Here is a 14,043-nt window from a genome sequence, read left to right as displayed (position 1 = left end):
GGAGTTGGGGGCGAGGAGGGTGGGGGAGAGGGATGAAAGGGGGAGGCCGGGGAAGGTGGTGTCCTGTAAGTGACCTCGGCTCCCCAGAGCGCTGACCCTTAAGCCCTGCCACCCCCTGGACTGTATCCCGGGCCTCCCCAGCCCGATCTTGGCCGCCCCTCCCTCGGCCCCATTTTCCTCCAAGAGAGGGAAGGTGAGAGTGCGTGTACTCTTCTGCTTATTTACGTGCTCACGGAGACACAACTCTGTGTGTGTGTGTGTGGGGGGGGCATCAATCTCATACATCCTTACATCGAGTGTTTTCACTTTTGTTTCCGCAGACAGCGAAGATTGATAGCTTTGGGGAGGAGTATCCTACGTTCTTGTGAGACCTCCTGTCTCAACACTTAGGGTCTGGTGAAATAAGATCCTCAGACTCTCTTTCCAGCACTAGCTTACACACTAGGGAGTCTGGACCCGTCCCACCATTACGTGCATGCGAATAAAACATCTGTGAATTACAGACTGTTATTATTAAGTCCTCCTTTCCGCCATAGATTACTATTGCCAGTAGAAGGACGGTACCCTAGAAGTTTAAATTTGGAGGATAAGATATAAAGTTACCATTCTCTTTAGACGCTTTGACTTTTCAATATAAAAATCTTTGAAATAGACCTGTCCCAAACCTACCTTCATGTGGGAAATAATCGCTTTTAACTACTGACTACATAGTAAACATTTACAAACATTCAAAACACCGTTCCCAACTCTTTAGACTCTCCCGTCTCTTTTCAAGACAGACAGATGGGCAAATTAGTTATACCTTGCCTTTTGCCCATAAATAGTACTTGGAAGAACCTTCCAAAAGAGTCACATGAATTCACAGATGTACACAATGTTTTGGACTACATGCTCGTTTTTCAGTTACTGTTTATGAGTTGGGGGAACATTTTTACAGTGTGCATTCATAGTGTGAAAAATGCCTTTTGTGTTACCTCTGGAATATTTGGATGTTCACATGCATCTGAAATACTTTTTATTTTCCATTTTCTCTTGTTGATTTTCAGTGTTGTATAAATGTGAAGATAGTTTATCCATGTGTTCTATCCTCACTAGTTTGTCACTAAATTAAATGTTGTGGACCTTCTTTGAAGCCATTTTTGTCTTATCTATTAGCTGATATCTTCATGAAGCATCTGGTTTATTTGCCAATCTATATTACAGTTATTAGGGGATAGAACAATAAACAAGACACAAGAAATTTCTGTCCTCTTGGAGTATCAATTCTGACTGGGGAGGGAGAGACAGATTACAAATAAGGAACAATTCAGATAATAAGTGCCATAAGGTTGTAATGAATTCCAGTAGTGACTGAAAGAAGACTATTTCACTTACTGGTCAGAAGGACCTTTCTAAAGGTGACCTTTAACCTGTTATCTGAAAAATGGGAAAGACCTGGCCTTTGGAAATTAGGAGGGACAAGTGTTCCTGAGGGAAGAGCAAATGGAAAAGCCCCGAGGTGGTATCAAACTCCAGGGTGGTATCAGGCTTTTCGGTTTGTTTTTCACCAACTGAAAACTGATTGGAGGGAGAATGACTAGAGGTTAGGTCATAGCCTGAGGCCAGATCTAGTGAGTTCTTAACCTTCCCCAGGAGTTTGTCTCTCAAAGTATACTGAAAGGATTAACATTCTCTTAAACTAGGAGAGCTACGATCTGATTTATAATCTGACTATAGATCAGAAAAGAGAGAAGCAGCAAAGAGACCAGTGAGAAGAGTAGTGGTTGTGAATTGTTATGGGACAGGTAAAAAGGTTTTGAGATGTATTTTGGAGTTAAAGATGTTTGTTAAACTCCTCATGGTTTGGGTGAGAGCGCAGTTGTTTGGGATGGGGTGACTCGGGTTTTTGGCTTCAACAGAAGGATGGTGATGCCATCTACTGAGATGGGGAAGAGCTGGGGATCATGGGTTGTTGTATGGGATGGGGTTGGATTGGACATGATAAGTTGGACATAGTTGTTGAAGTGGAGCTGAAAAATAGGCAATTGGCTACACAAGTATGGAATTTAGTGGAGCGGTAAAGGAGTCATTCATTCATTCAACAAATTGCTCAAGCACAAGCTTTAGACCAGACTGTGAATTTAGTATTTAAAAAGTGGGCAAAAATCCTTGCCTTTATGGAACTTTTTTTTTTTAGTTGGAGTTTCACTCTGTCGCCACACTCACGGTGGCCACTGCAGCCTCGACCTTCTGGGCTCAGGAAATCCTTCTGCCTCAGCCTTCCAAGTAACTGGAACTACAGGCATGTGCCACTACACCCAGCTAATTTTTTGTTTTTTTTTTGAGTTGGAGTCTCACTCTGTCGCCCAGACTGGAGTGCAGTGGCCGCTCCTGGCCACTGCAGCCTCGACCTGCTGGGCTCCGGCGATCCTTCCGCCTCAGCCTTCCAAGTAGCCGGAATTACAGGCATGCACTACCATGCCCGGCTGATTTTTTGATTTATTGTAGAGATGAGGTCTCGCTGCCCAGGCGGGTCTCGAACCCATGGGCTCAGGCAATCCACTCACCTCAGCCTCCCAAAGGCGCGGGATTACAGGCTGAGCCACCGAGCCTGGCTTAATTTTTTGATTTGTGGTAGAGACTGAACTCAGGCAGTTCTTTTGCCTCGGCCTCCCAAAGTGCTGGGATTACAGGCTAGAGCCACCGTGCCCAGCATGGAACTTAAATTCTAATGGGGAGAGAAAGATGGAGGTGGCGAATTGTCAGCATTTATTTACTAGTATACTACGCTTATGTTTCGAATAAAAACTGTATTCACATGATTCCACATATAAAACGTTCAATAAGGAGGAGAATAGAATCTTCCTCCATATGTCACTCAGTTTTCCTTGGGGCCAAATATTGATAGCTGTTTCTTACGTATCCTTCCAAAGAAATATTTTATGCACATATAAGCAAATATGTATATACTATTCTTTCCACTTTGCAGAAATGGTAGCATACTTTGCCTGTTTTGACACCTTGTATTTTTGAGTATTAAATAGTATTTAAGTTATGAAACAGGATGGAAACACCTGGGGAGGGAATGTAGAAGAGGAGAAAGCCATGGGGTGCTGTGCCATTTTCTGATTTAGTCCCTCCCTCTGAGTTTTTGACCTTCAGATGTGAAGTTGTTTAAAGAGCTGTTTCTTTTTGTAAGACTTTTTACAAAAGTTTGTATTCTTTTGTGTCTGACCTGTTCTCTGTACATGCTCGAAAAATATTTAGTTATGATTGTAAGCAATGTTTTCGTGTATTTACTGTCAATTACATTTAAGTAAATTGATGACAGGATCAGCCTTTGAATCTTAATGTTATAAACCCTGGCTAATGTTAAGTCTTGAAAAAATATTTGGAATGGTGTAATGAGATTTATAGCAGGTTATTGATACTTGCGATATACGACTAAATCATCTCATAGTAATCAGTTCATCAGAATACCAGTTCAGAGTGATCTGGCTCTTTGCCTGGGTTTGAATCTTAACAGTAATGTATCTGTTACATTGCAAATGTTAGCCTAATTCTTGTGTTACTGTCTTTAAGAATATACAGATCATCCTATGTCACTACTTTGTATTGGGAAAGGCGTATTGGAGATACTCTTTTGATTCTTAAAAGTTTTGAGACAGTAAGTGGTGTGAAGAGTATGATGTTAAATCTGCAACAGCTTTCAGGGTGCAGTTGAGCACTGTTGATTGAATCGTTTGTAGAAGGGAAGGGGGAATATTTTCTCTTGCTTTAAGCTTCTTTTGAAGAATTAAAAATCCAGACTTATGTTGTGTTCTTTACTGAATTTACAGTACTTTCTATATTGGTTGACTTTTTTTTTTTGAGTTGGGAGTCTCACTCAGTCGCCCAGACTGGATTGCAGTGGCCGCTCCTGGCCACCGCAGCCTCCACCTGCTGGGCTCCGGCGGTCCTTCTGCCTCAGCCTTCCAGTAGCTGGAACTATAGGCACGTACTACCATGCCCGGCTAATTTTTTTATTTATTGTAGAGATGAGGTCTCACCTGCCTAGGCGGGTCTCGAACCCGTGGACTCAGGCAATCCACTCACCTCAGCCTCCCAAAGCGCTGGGATTACAGGCTGAGCCACCGAGCCCTGCTGGTTGACATTTTGATTTTTAGTTAGCTGTCCTTAGTCAGGTACTTTCTATGTAAATCGATCTACTCTTTGTTTTTGTTTGTTTTTTGTTTTGAGTCAGGGTCTCGCTTGCTCTGTGGTCCATACTGGAGTGCAGTGGCACATTCATGGCTCACCACAACCTTGACCTCCTGGACTCAGGCGATCCTCCCACTTTGGCCTCCCGAATAGCTGGGATTATAGGCATGTGCCACCACACACAGCTAATTTTTAAAAATTTTTCATAGAGGTGAAGTCTTGCTATGTTGCCCAGGCTTACTTGTTTATTTGAGATTGTTCTTGATTTAAGATTTAAGAACTGGTGTGTGGTGGCTCATGCCTGTAATCCCAGCACTTTGGGAAACTGAGGCGGGAAGATCATAGCAATACTTTGTCTCTACAAAAAAATAAAAAATAAATAAAACAAGCCAAGTGTGGTGGCACATATCTGTAGTCTCAGTTACTTGGGAGACTGATACAGAAGGATTGCCTTAGTCCAGAAGGTCGAGGCTGTGATGAGCAGTGGTTGTGCCACTACTGTAGGCTTCTTTTTTTTTTTTTTGAGTTGGAGTCTTACTCTGTCGCCCAGACTTGACCTGCTGGGCTCTGGTGATCCTTCTGCCTCAGCCTTCCAAGTAGCTGGAACAACAGGCGTGTGCTGCCGTGCCCAGCTTGTTTTTTGATTTATTGTAGAGATGAGGGCTGGCCAAGTTGCCCAGGCGGGTCTCGAACCCGCGAGCTCAGGCAGTCCACTTACCTCAGCCTCCCAAAGCGTGGGATTACAGGCTGAGCCATCGGGCCTGGCTACTGTAGGCTTCTTGAAGACAACATTTTGTTTGTTTGTTTCTGAGTTGGAGTCTCACTCCGTCGCCCAGACTGAGTGCAGTGGCCGCTCCCTTTCACTGCAGGGCTAAAGTGATCCTTCCAAGTAGCTGGAACTACAGGCATGCGCTACCACACCCGGCTAATTTTTTGATTTATTGTAGAGATGAGGTCTCACCAAGTTGCCTAAGCGGGTCTCGAACCTGCGGGCTCAGGCAATCCACTCACCTCAGCCTCCCAAGGCACGGGATTACAGGCTGAGCCACCAAGCCCGGCAAGGGCAACATTTCTAGCACCTCGTAGAGACCTAGAATATAATATTTAATAAGTATTGATTAACTCAGTGACTTAAGCCTTGTTTTAATGTAGATTGCTTTTCATAAAGGATGAAATGTCAGGATTTACTCTATGTAAATATTTATTGCGTTTCTCAACTTTAATTTATTTGAAGAAAAGAAAATACAGGATACTTACATTTTTTCAAATTTTAAAATGATTTTAGACTTACAAAAAGTTGCAAATGGAAAGCTTGAGTATACCCTTCACCCAGCCTCCCTAATGTTTCCAACTTACATTACTAGAATAGTGACCAAAGCCTGGAAATCAACATTGGTATAATACTATTAGCTAAACTACAGACCTTGTTTGAATTTCATGTTTCCCTACTAATGTTCTTTTTCCATTTCAAGATTCTATCCAGGATCAGTTATTACATTTAGTTGTTGTGTCTCTTTACTCACTTCTGATCTGTGATAGGTTTTTTTTTCCTTTTTCATGACCTTCACAATTATGATGTATGTGATCATTTATTTTGTAGAATGTCTTCCAGTTTGGGCGTGTCTGGTATTTTCTCATGATTAGATTGATGTTATGCATTTTTGGCAGAATTACTACAGAAGTGATCTTGAGTCCTACTCAGTGCATCATATCACAAGGGACAGGATGTTACCTTGGGGAGATTCTTTGGAACTATGCACATATCCTGTTCTCAGTCTTTTGGCCACTGAATTTAGCCTTCTTTGGTAGATCTTGCTTGCAACAGTGATTACAGTAATGTATGATGTACGAATGGTGGTGATTTTGTGTTTTTCACATTTCCATCTACATTTATTAATTGGAATTCATCTATAAGGAAGAGCTGTCTCTAGTCTGCATTTACTTACTCAGTTTTTTTTTCCAGTATTAGGTTATGGACATTTATTCTGTGGTTTATAATATAATACTATCATTGTTTATTTAGTTTCTCAAGTTGTTCTAGATTAGGCCTTCAGCTCTTTTGCTCTTTGTCCTTTCAACATGCCTCCATCTTCTTTTTTTTTTTGAGATGAGGGTCTTCCTCTTGCTCAGGCTGGGCTTCAGTGGCACGATCATGGCTCCCCACAGCCTCAACCTCCTGGGCTGAGGTGATCCTTCTACCTCAACCTCCTGAGTAACTAGGACTACAGGTGCATGACATTTTGCTTGGCTAATTTTTTTTTTAATTGTAGAGATTAGGTCTTACTGTGTTGTCCAGGTTTAGTCACAAACTCCTGGGCTCCAGTGATCCTCCAGCCTTGGCCTTCCCAAGTGTTGGGATCCCAGGCATGAGCCACTGCACCTGGCCCATAACTGATACCTTTGATTGCAGTCCAATACCACTGGGTTTATGCTAGCCTTCCCCCTTACTTAACACTGCAATATTGTGACAGTGGGAACTACAGGATGCCTTTCTAACAGTCATGGGAATTATGTAAGCAAGTGTAAAGTTACCCAAATAATAAAAGTGTGACAATAATTAAAGTTCCCCAAGTAGTCCTGAGCATTAAGAAGAACTTTAAGCTATCTCAAAACTTTCTCTTTTATTTTATAAAAGTCTATATGAACCAAAAATAATGGTGTTTTTCTTCATAGTTCTGCGTATTGTTTTGATTAGTAAGCATCCATTTAAAATTGTTGCATTCAGATTTAGATATTTTCTCTTGCATCAGAACTTTGTTGTACATGTGAGCTAGAGTCTAAGTACTTGAAGTAAGGACAGTTGTCTTTTTGTATTGTAAAATATGCATAAGATTTACATAAATTTAATAATCTTTAAGTGTACAGTTTACTGTATTTATTAATGGCATTAATTGCATTTGCAGTGTCATCATGACCATCACCACTACTTCTAAAATGTTTCATTACTACAAATAGAAACTCTGCAACCGTTAAGCAATAACTCTTCATTTCTCCTCCCCCAGCACCTGATAATCTCTAATCTACTTTCTGTCATTATGAATTTGTCTGTTTTAAGAACCTCATATAAGTAGGATCATAAAATATTCCTCCTTTTGTGTCTGGTTTGTTTGACTTAGCATAATTTCTTTGGGGTTTATCTATGTTGTAGCATGTGTCAGAATCTTATTCTTTTATGGTTGGATAATATTTCATTGTGTGTACATAAACATTTTGCTAATCCATCTCTCTGTTGATGGGCACCTGGGTTGTTTCCAACCTTTTAGCTATCGTGAATAATGTTGAAATGAATAATGTTGGCACACAAGTATCTGAGTCCTTTGGGAATATACTTAAGAGAGCAATTGTTGGGTCATGTTGTAACTCTGTGCTTAACTTTTTGAGAAATCCCTAAATTGTTTTCCAGAGTTAGTGTACCATTTTACATTCCCACCAGCTGTGCATGTGGGTTCCAATGTCTCTACATCCTGACCAGTGTTAGTGTCTTCCATTTTTAGAATTTTATTTAATTATTTAAATTTCTAAAAAAAGGATTTCTCTATGTTGCCCAGGCTGGTCTCAAACTCCTGACCTCAAGTGGTCCTCCCACCTCAGCCTTCCGAAGTGTGGAATTACAAGCAAGGAAGCACTACACTGGCCACCCCCCCCACCTTTTTTTAAGTGATGGCCATCCTGCTGGATATAAAATGTTACCTTATTGTGGTTTTGATTTGCATTTTCATAATGACTTGTGATATTGAGCATCTTTTCAAGTGCTTGTTGGCCATTTGTATGTCTTTTATTTTTTTCATTGAGTTCAATTTCTGGGGATATTTGTATATCTTTTTTTTTTTTGAGTTGGAGTCTCACACTGTCACCCAGCCTCAACCTACTAGGCTCCGGCGAGCCTTCCGCCTCAGCCTTCCAAATAACTGGAACTACAGGCGCACGCTACCACGCCCGGCTAATTTTTTTTTATTTATTATAGAGATGAGATTTCGCCAAGTTGCCCCAGGTGGATCTCGAACTCGCGGGCTCAGGCAATTCACTCACCTCGGCCTCCCAAAGCATGGGATTACAGGCTGAGCCACCGAGCCCAGCCTTATTTTTGTATATCTTATTTGGAGAAATATATATTCAACCTTTGCCCTACCCATTTTTAAACAGAGTTTGGGATTTTTGTTGTTATTAAATTATGTGTTTGTTCTTTATAAACTTTGGATATTAATTCCTTAACAGATATTTGATTTATAAATATTTTCTTTCATTCTTGGGTTGACCTTTTACTCTCTTGATGGTGCCCTTTGATGCACAAAAGTTTATCATTTTTGTTTGTTTGGTTTTTTTTGAGTTGGAGTTTCACTCTGTCACCGAGGCTGGAGTACAGTGGCACGCTCACAGCCACCACAGCCTTGACCTGCTGGGCTCAGGAGATCCTTCTGTTTCAGCCTTTCAAGCAGCTGGAACTACAGGCGCGTGCCACCATGCCCAGCTAATATTTTGATTTATTGGGGAGACAAGGTCTTGCCATGTTGTCCAGGCTGGTCTTGAACCTGTGGACTCAGACAAGCCTCTTGCCTCCACCTACCAAAGTGCTGGGATTACAGGCTTGAAACACCACGCCTGACTAAGGTTATCATTTTGATGAAGTTCAGTTTATTCATTTTTTATTTTGTTGCCTCTGCTTTTGGTGTCACAGCTAAGAAATCCTTGCCAAATCCAATGTCATGAAGCTTTTTCTCTGTGTTTTTTTCTAAGAGTTATAGTTTTAACTTGTTTTAAAGTTTTGATTTATTTTGAGCTTTTTTTGTATATGGTGGAAGGTAAGAACAATATATTTTGTTTGGATTGTAAGTAGATTGCTTTATATTGGCACTTAGAGATAGATCTTCCAAAGTTTGACTAGCTTGGAAGTTAATTTTTAGGGAACTAAAATGAAAACCGTATAAGGAAGATTATCAGGATGAAGGAAATTATGTAGCATTTTGATGAAAGGGTTTGTATTCCTAAAACAGATGAACATTGTGATGAACTGCTTTTGAGAGAAACAGAATGAAGGAAAACTTTTTACATAGGTAATATGGGAATAAAGTATGAGAAAGCATAAAGGTATAAAACTTTCAGCAGCAGTACAGTTTTGGTCTTCATGGATTCAAAAGCATGGGGGGAAAGCAAAATCACAGAAAAGAGTAGTCAGTAATAGTGTCTCACCTTAACAGTAAACTTGAAATATATATTGTCCTTTTATTTTCTTTTTATACAGTTTTCTCAGATGGAGAAAGTGAAACAATAGCTAGCCTGGGATCACATTGTAATCGATAGAACCAACTTAGAGTATTAGTTTCTTGATTAGTTTCTTCAACAGTTTTCCATTTCGAGACCAGTGTTTTTTATTTTTCTTTTGTTTTGCCATCTAGCAGAAGCTTCCTTGACTACTCTAAGACACCCAGCTTTTTGGGTGCTACTTGTATTCTTCTAAAGGCAGTTATCTATTTCTTATGAGCCAAGTTCAATTTCTAAGTCGTGAGTAATGAAAACACACCAGAGGACAGTGGATAAGAGCTTTGTGTTGAAGCCAGATGGATCCGGGTTCTGATTCCTGTTTTGTTAATTAATAGTTATGTGTAAGCCGGGCTCAGTGGCTCAGCCTGTAATCCTGTGCCTTTGGGAGGCTGAGGTGAGTGGATTGATTGCTGAGCCTGCGGGTTTGAGACCCGCCTGGGCAACTTGGCAAGACCTCATCTCTACAATAAATAAAAAATCAGCCGGGCATGGTACCGCACGCCTGTAATTCCGGCTGAGGCGGAAGGATCGCTGAAGCCCAGCAGGTCGAGGCTGCGGTGGCCGGGAGTGGCCCCTGCACTCCAGTCTAGGCGACAGAGTGAGACTCCAACCCCCCAAAAAAATAGTTATGTGTAAATGTCAGTTTCATCTTTTTTGTTTGTTTGTTTGTTTTGAGTTGGGTTCTCACTCTGTCACCTAGGCTGGAGTGCATTGGCATGATCATTGCTTACCGCAGCCTCAATCTTCTGGGCTTCGGCGATCCTCCCACCTTAACCTCCCGAGTACTTGGCATTTGCTACCATGCCCACTAATTTGTTGTAGATATGAGGTCTCGCTATGCCCGGGCTGGTCTCGATCTCCTGGACACAAACGATCTTCCCACCTTGGCCTCCCGTAGTTCTGGGATTACAGGTGATAGCCACTGTGCCTGGCCTCCTGTCTCATCTTTGAAATGGAGAGAATAGTAGCCATCTTAGTTTTTTTTTTTTTTTTTTTTAGTTAGAGTCTCTCTCTGTCACCCAGGTTAGGGTGCAGTGGCATGCTCACAGCTACCGCAGCCTCAACTTGCTGGACTCAGGTGATCCTTTCATCTCACCCTTACAAGTAACTGGAACTACAGGTTTGTACCACCATGCCCAGCTAATTTTTTTGATTTATTGTAGAGACAAAGTCTTGTCATATTGCCCAGTCTGGTCTTGAACCCTTGGGCTCAGGCAGTCCTCTTGTCTCTGCCTCTCAAAGTGCTGGGATTACAGGCTTGAGCCACTGCACCTGGCTCATCTTAGGGTTATTATGAGGAATTCTTTTTTTTTTTTTTTGAGTTGGAGTCTTACTGTGTAGCCCAGGCTGGAGTGCAATGATGACCACCTCAGTCTTGGCCTGTTGGGCTCGGGTGATCCTTCCACCTCAGCCTTCTACAGGCATGTACCACCATGCCCAGCTAATTTTTTTTTTATTTATTGTAGGGATGAGGTCTCGCCAAGTTGCCCAGGCTGATTATGAGTAATTAATGAGATAATATAGGTATATAAGGTGTTGAATGTAGTTTTTGGAATATATGTGGCTAATAAATCATTGTTACTATTGTTATTAATAGCAATAATAACTGGACACTGTTCTGATGATGGTAAAGAGTGGGTAGAGTACTCAGGAGGCTGAGGTAGAAGGATCACTTGAGCCTCGGAGTTTGAGACTAGCTTGATAACATAGTGAGACCTTGTCTCTAAAAAATAAAAAAATAAAAAGTGGAAAGAAGCCGGGCTTAGTGGGTCAGCCTGTAATCCCACGCTTTGGGAGCCTGAGGTGAGTGGATTGCCTGAGCCCGCGAGTTCGAGACCCCCCTGGGTAACTTGGTGAGACCTCATGTCTACAATAAATCAAAAATTAGCTGGGTAGCATGTGCCTGTAGTTCCAGCTACTTGGAAGGCTGAGACGGAAGGATTGCTGGAACCCAGCAGGTCCAGGCTGTGGTGGCCGGGAGCTGCCACTGCACTCCAGTCTGGGTGACAGAGTGAAACTCCAACTCAAAAAAAAAAAGTGGAAAGAATAGGACATCTCACTCAGGGTCCCTCCTATGGGGAAATGGTGTCATCATGTCAGATTTGTTTCTCTAACTTGCTCTGTTGGATGGCCTTTATTCTGTACCTTAAGGTATATTTAAGTGGAAGAATGCGGTGTTGAGGGGTTGTGTTGTCTATACTAAAAGCTCTCTTTGGGGTTTTAAACTGCAGGTGTCTCAGAGTTGGTAGAGGAATAATTGATATGCATCTGTGGGAACTGTATCACCTTTTTAAAAAACTTTTTTTTTGAGTTGGAGTCTCACTTTGTCACCTAGGCTGGAGTGCAATGGTACGCTACCCACGGCCACTGCAGCCTTGACCTGCTGGGTTCAGGCAGTCCTTCTGCCTCAGCCTTCCAAGTAGTGGAAACACAGGCATATGCTACCACGCCTGGCTAATTTTGTGATTTATTGTAGAGATGAGGTCTCACCAAGTTGCCCAGGCTGGTCTCGAATCCCTGGGCTCAGGCAATCCTCTTGTCTCTGCCTCCCAAAGTGCGGGAATTATAGGCTTGAGCTACTGCACCCAGCGTGTCACCTTTTAAATTACTTTTCTATGTGTATCTTCTGTAGCAGTGTCAGGATATAGGTAGGATTTAATATGTTATGTAGAAGCTAGCAAATACAGTAGATTAACTTGTCTGGAACAAAGAAAACTGGTTGAGAGATAGTAATAAATTAAGCTGGTAAGAATTAAAAGGTAAGGCAAGGACTCTGAATTTTATTACAGTCATTAGAAAAATGGGAGAACCTGGTTAGAATGTGATTAAAAGCAGTGTAACCCTATAGCAAAAACAAAAACAGAAACAAAAAACCTTTGACAGATGAAGCAAAGAAAATTGCCTCTAATATTAGCATTTTAACTTTGTGAGAAAAAATGTAAATTCAAGGTTTAAAATACCTGTGATTTAGTCTAGCTCTCTTAATAGTAGAGTAGGATAACGAATATTGCAATTCATTGAGTAGTGTAAAGAGGGGATGCTCATAATAGCCCTTTGTAATATTTGGATAGAAGTTCAGGAACAGAAAAAAATGTGCTCTTGGTGTTTTGATCATGTGTGTAAAGGCTGGTTGGTTATAGCGTTGTTACACATGAGAAAGTGGATTTGCCTACACTTGAGGGGCTCAGACAGATTCAAGTTCTCTATCTTACTCAAGACTTGCGGTACATTCATGAGAATAGTTGTGGGCATTTTTTTTTGTTTTTTGTTTTTTGAGTTGGAGTCTCACTCTGTTGCCCAGGCTGGAGTGCAGTGGCATGCTCACAGCCACCACAGCCTCAACCTGCTGGGCTCAGACAAAACTTCCGCTTCAGCCTTCCAAGTAGCTAGAACTACAGTCATGCACCATCATGCCTGGCTAATTTTTGTTGATTTATTGTAGAGATGAGGTCTTGCCAAGTTGCCCAGACTGCTCTTGAATCCGTGGGCTCAGGCAGTCCTCTCACCTCGGCCTCCCAAAGTGATGGGATTATAGGAATGAGCCATTGCGCCCGGCCCAGTTGTGTGTTTTCAAAGACCAGTTTGTTTCCTAAATTCCTTGACTAGATTTTTTTTTTTAAGTGAAAAAACAAGTTAAAAAGACATTAAACTTCGAACTGATAAGAGCAGTGTGAAAACTTGAAAAAAGTACAGTCTGTGCAGACTTGTGGGGGAATATAAGTTTATTGAGGAGAGAAAGGTCTTTTATTCTGGTGAAGTGGGTTTATTTTTGGAAACAAATGGCTTCTATAACTTACTTATCATAGTATAAATACATTCCCTGTTCCCCATGGCATCTCTCCCCATTTGAGATGTCAAGAGTTTTTCCTGCACTGTACATTTTGCCAACTGAGATTGATGACATATTACTGTATTTCTCTTAACTGTTTTTTTCCCCAACTCATTTTTTTTCTTTTTAAAAAGATACTACTAGAAATAGGATCTCATTCTGTTATCCAGGTTGAAGTGCAGTGGCCCCATCATAGTTCACTGCAGCTTTGACCTCTCAGGCTCAGTGATCCTACTGCCTCAGCCTCCCAAGTAGTTGGGACTACAGGCACATGCCACCACACTCAGCTAATTTAAAAAATTTTTTTGTAGAGAAAGGGTCTCATATTCTTTCCAGGTTAGTCCTTTTTTTTTTTTCCTTTGAGTCAAAACCTCACTCTGTCGCCCAGGCTGGAGTGCAGTGACACCCTCACAGCCACTGCAGCCTCAACCTGCTGGGCTTGGGCAGTTCTTTCCCTTCAGCCTCCCAAGTAGCAGGAACTACAGGCGTGCACCACCATACCCGGCTAATTTTTTGATTTATTGTAGAGATGAGGTCTCACTAAGTTGCCCATGCTCAAATTCCTGGGCTCAGGCAATCCTCTCTCCTCACATCCCAAAGTGCTAGGATTATGGATGTGAGCCACCATGCCCTGCTCCAGGTAAATCTTGAACTCCTGGGCTCAAGCAATCCTCCAGCCTCAGCCTTGCGAGTGCTGGGATTGCGTGCATGAGCCACTGTGTCTGGTCTGCTACTAGAAATTCTTTTTTTTTTTTTTTTGAGTTGGAGTCTCGCTC

The 14,043-nt window shown here is 41.7% G+C and overlaps 1 protein-coding gene across 2 annotated transcripts in view; it reads left to right on the top strand.

Annotated features, from left to right (window-relative positions):
• Positions 1-14,043, top strand: part of CUL2 (cullin 2) — a 103,239-nt gene that overhangs the window by 292 nt on the left and 88,904 nt on the right. Inside the window, exon 2 of one of the 2 annotated variants that reach the window (XM_021712358.1) lies at positions 88-193. The exons of the other annotated variant lie outside the window; for it this stretch is intronic. The gene's annotated coding sequence lies outside the window, so the exon portion shown is untranslated. The remainder of the gene's footprint in view (positions 1-87; positions 194-14,043) is intronic. 2 annotated transcript variants of the gene reach the window in all.

This window comes from Carlito syrichta, unplaced genomic scaffold (assembly GCF_000164805.1).
Source record: "Carlito syrichta isolate Samal-C Ts95f unplaced genomic scaffold, Tarsius_syrichta-2.0.1 Scaffold89697, whole genome shotgun sequence".
NCBI lineage: Eukaryota > Metazoa > Chordata > Mammalia > Primates > Tarsiidae > Carlito > Carlito syrichta.
The sequence above is the reverse complement of the archived record's forward strand: the minus strand, read 5'-3'. Positions and strand labels throughout refer to the sequence as shown.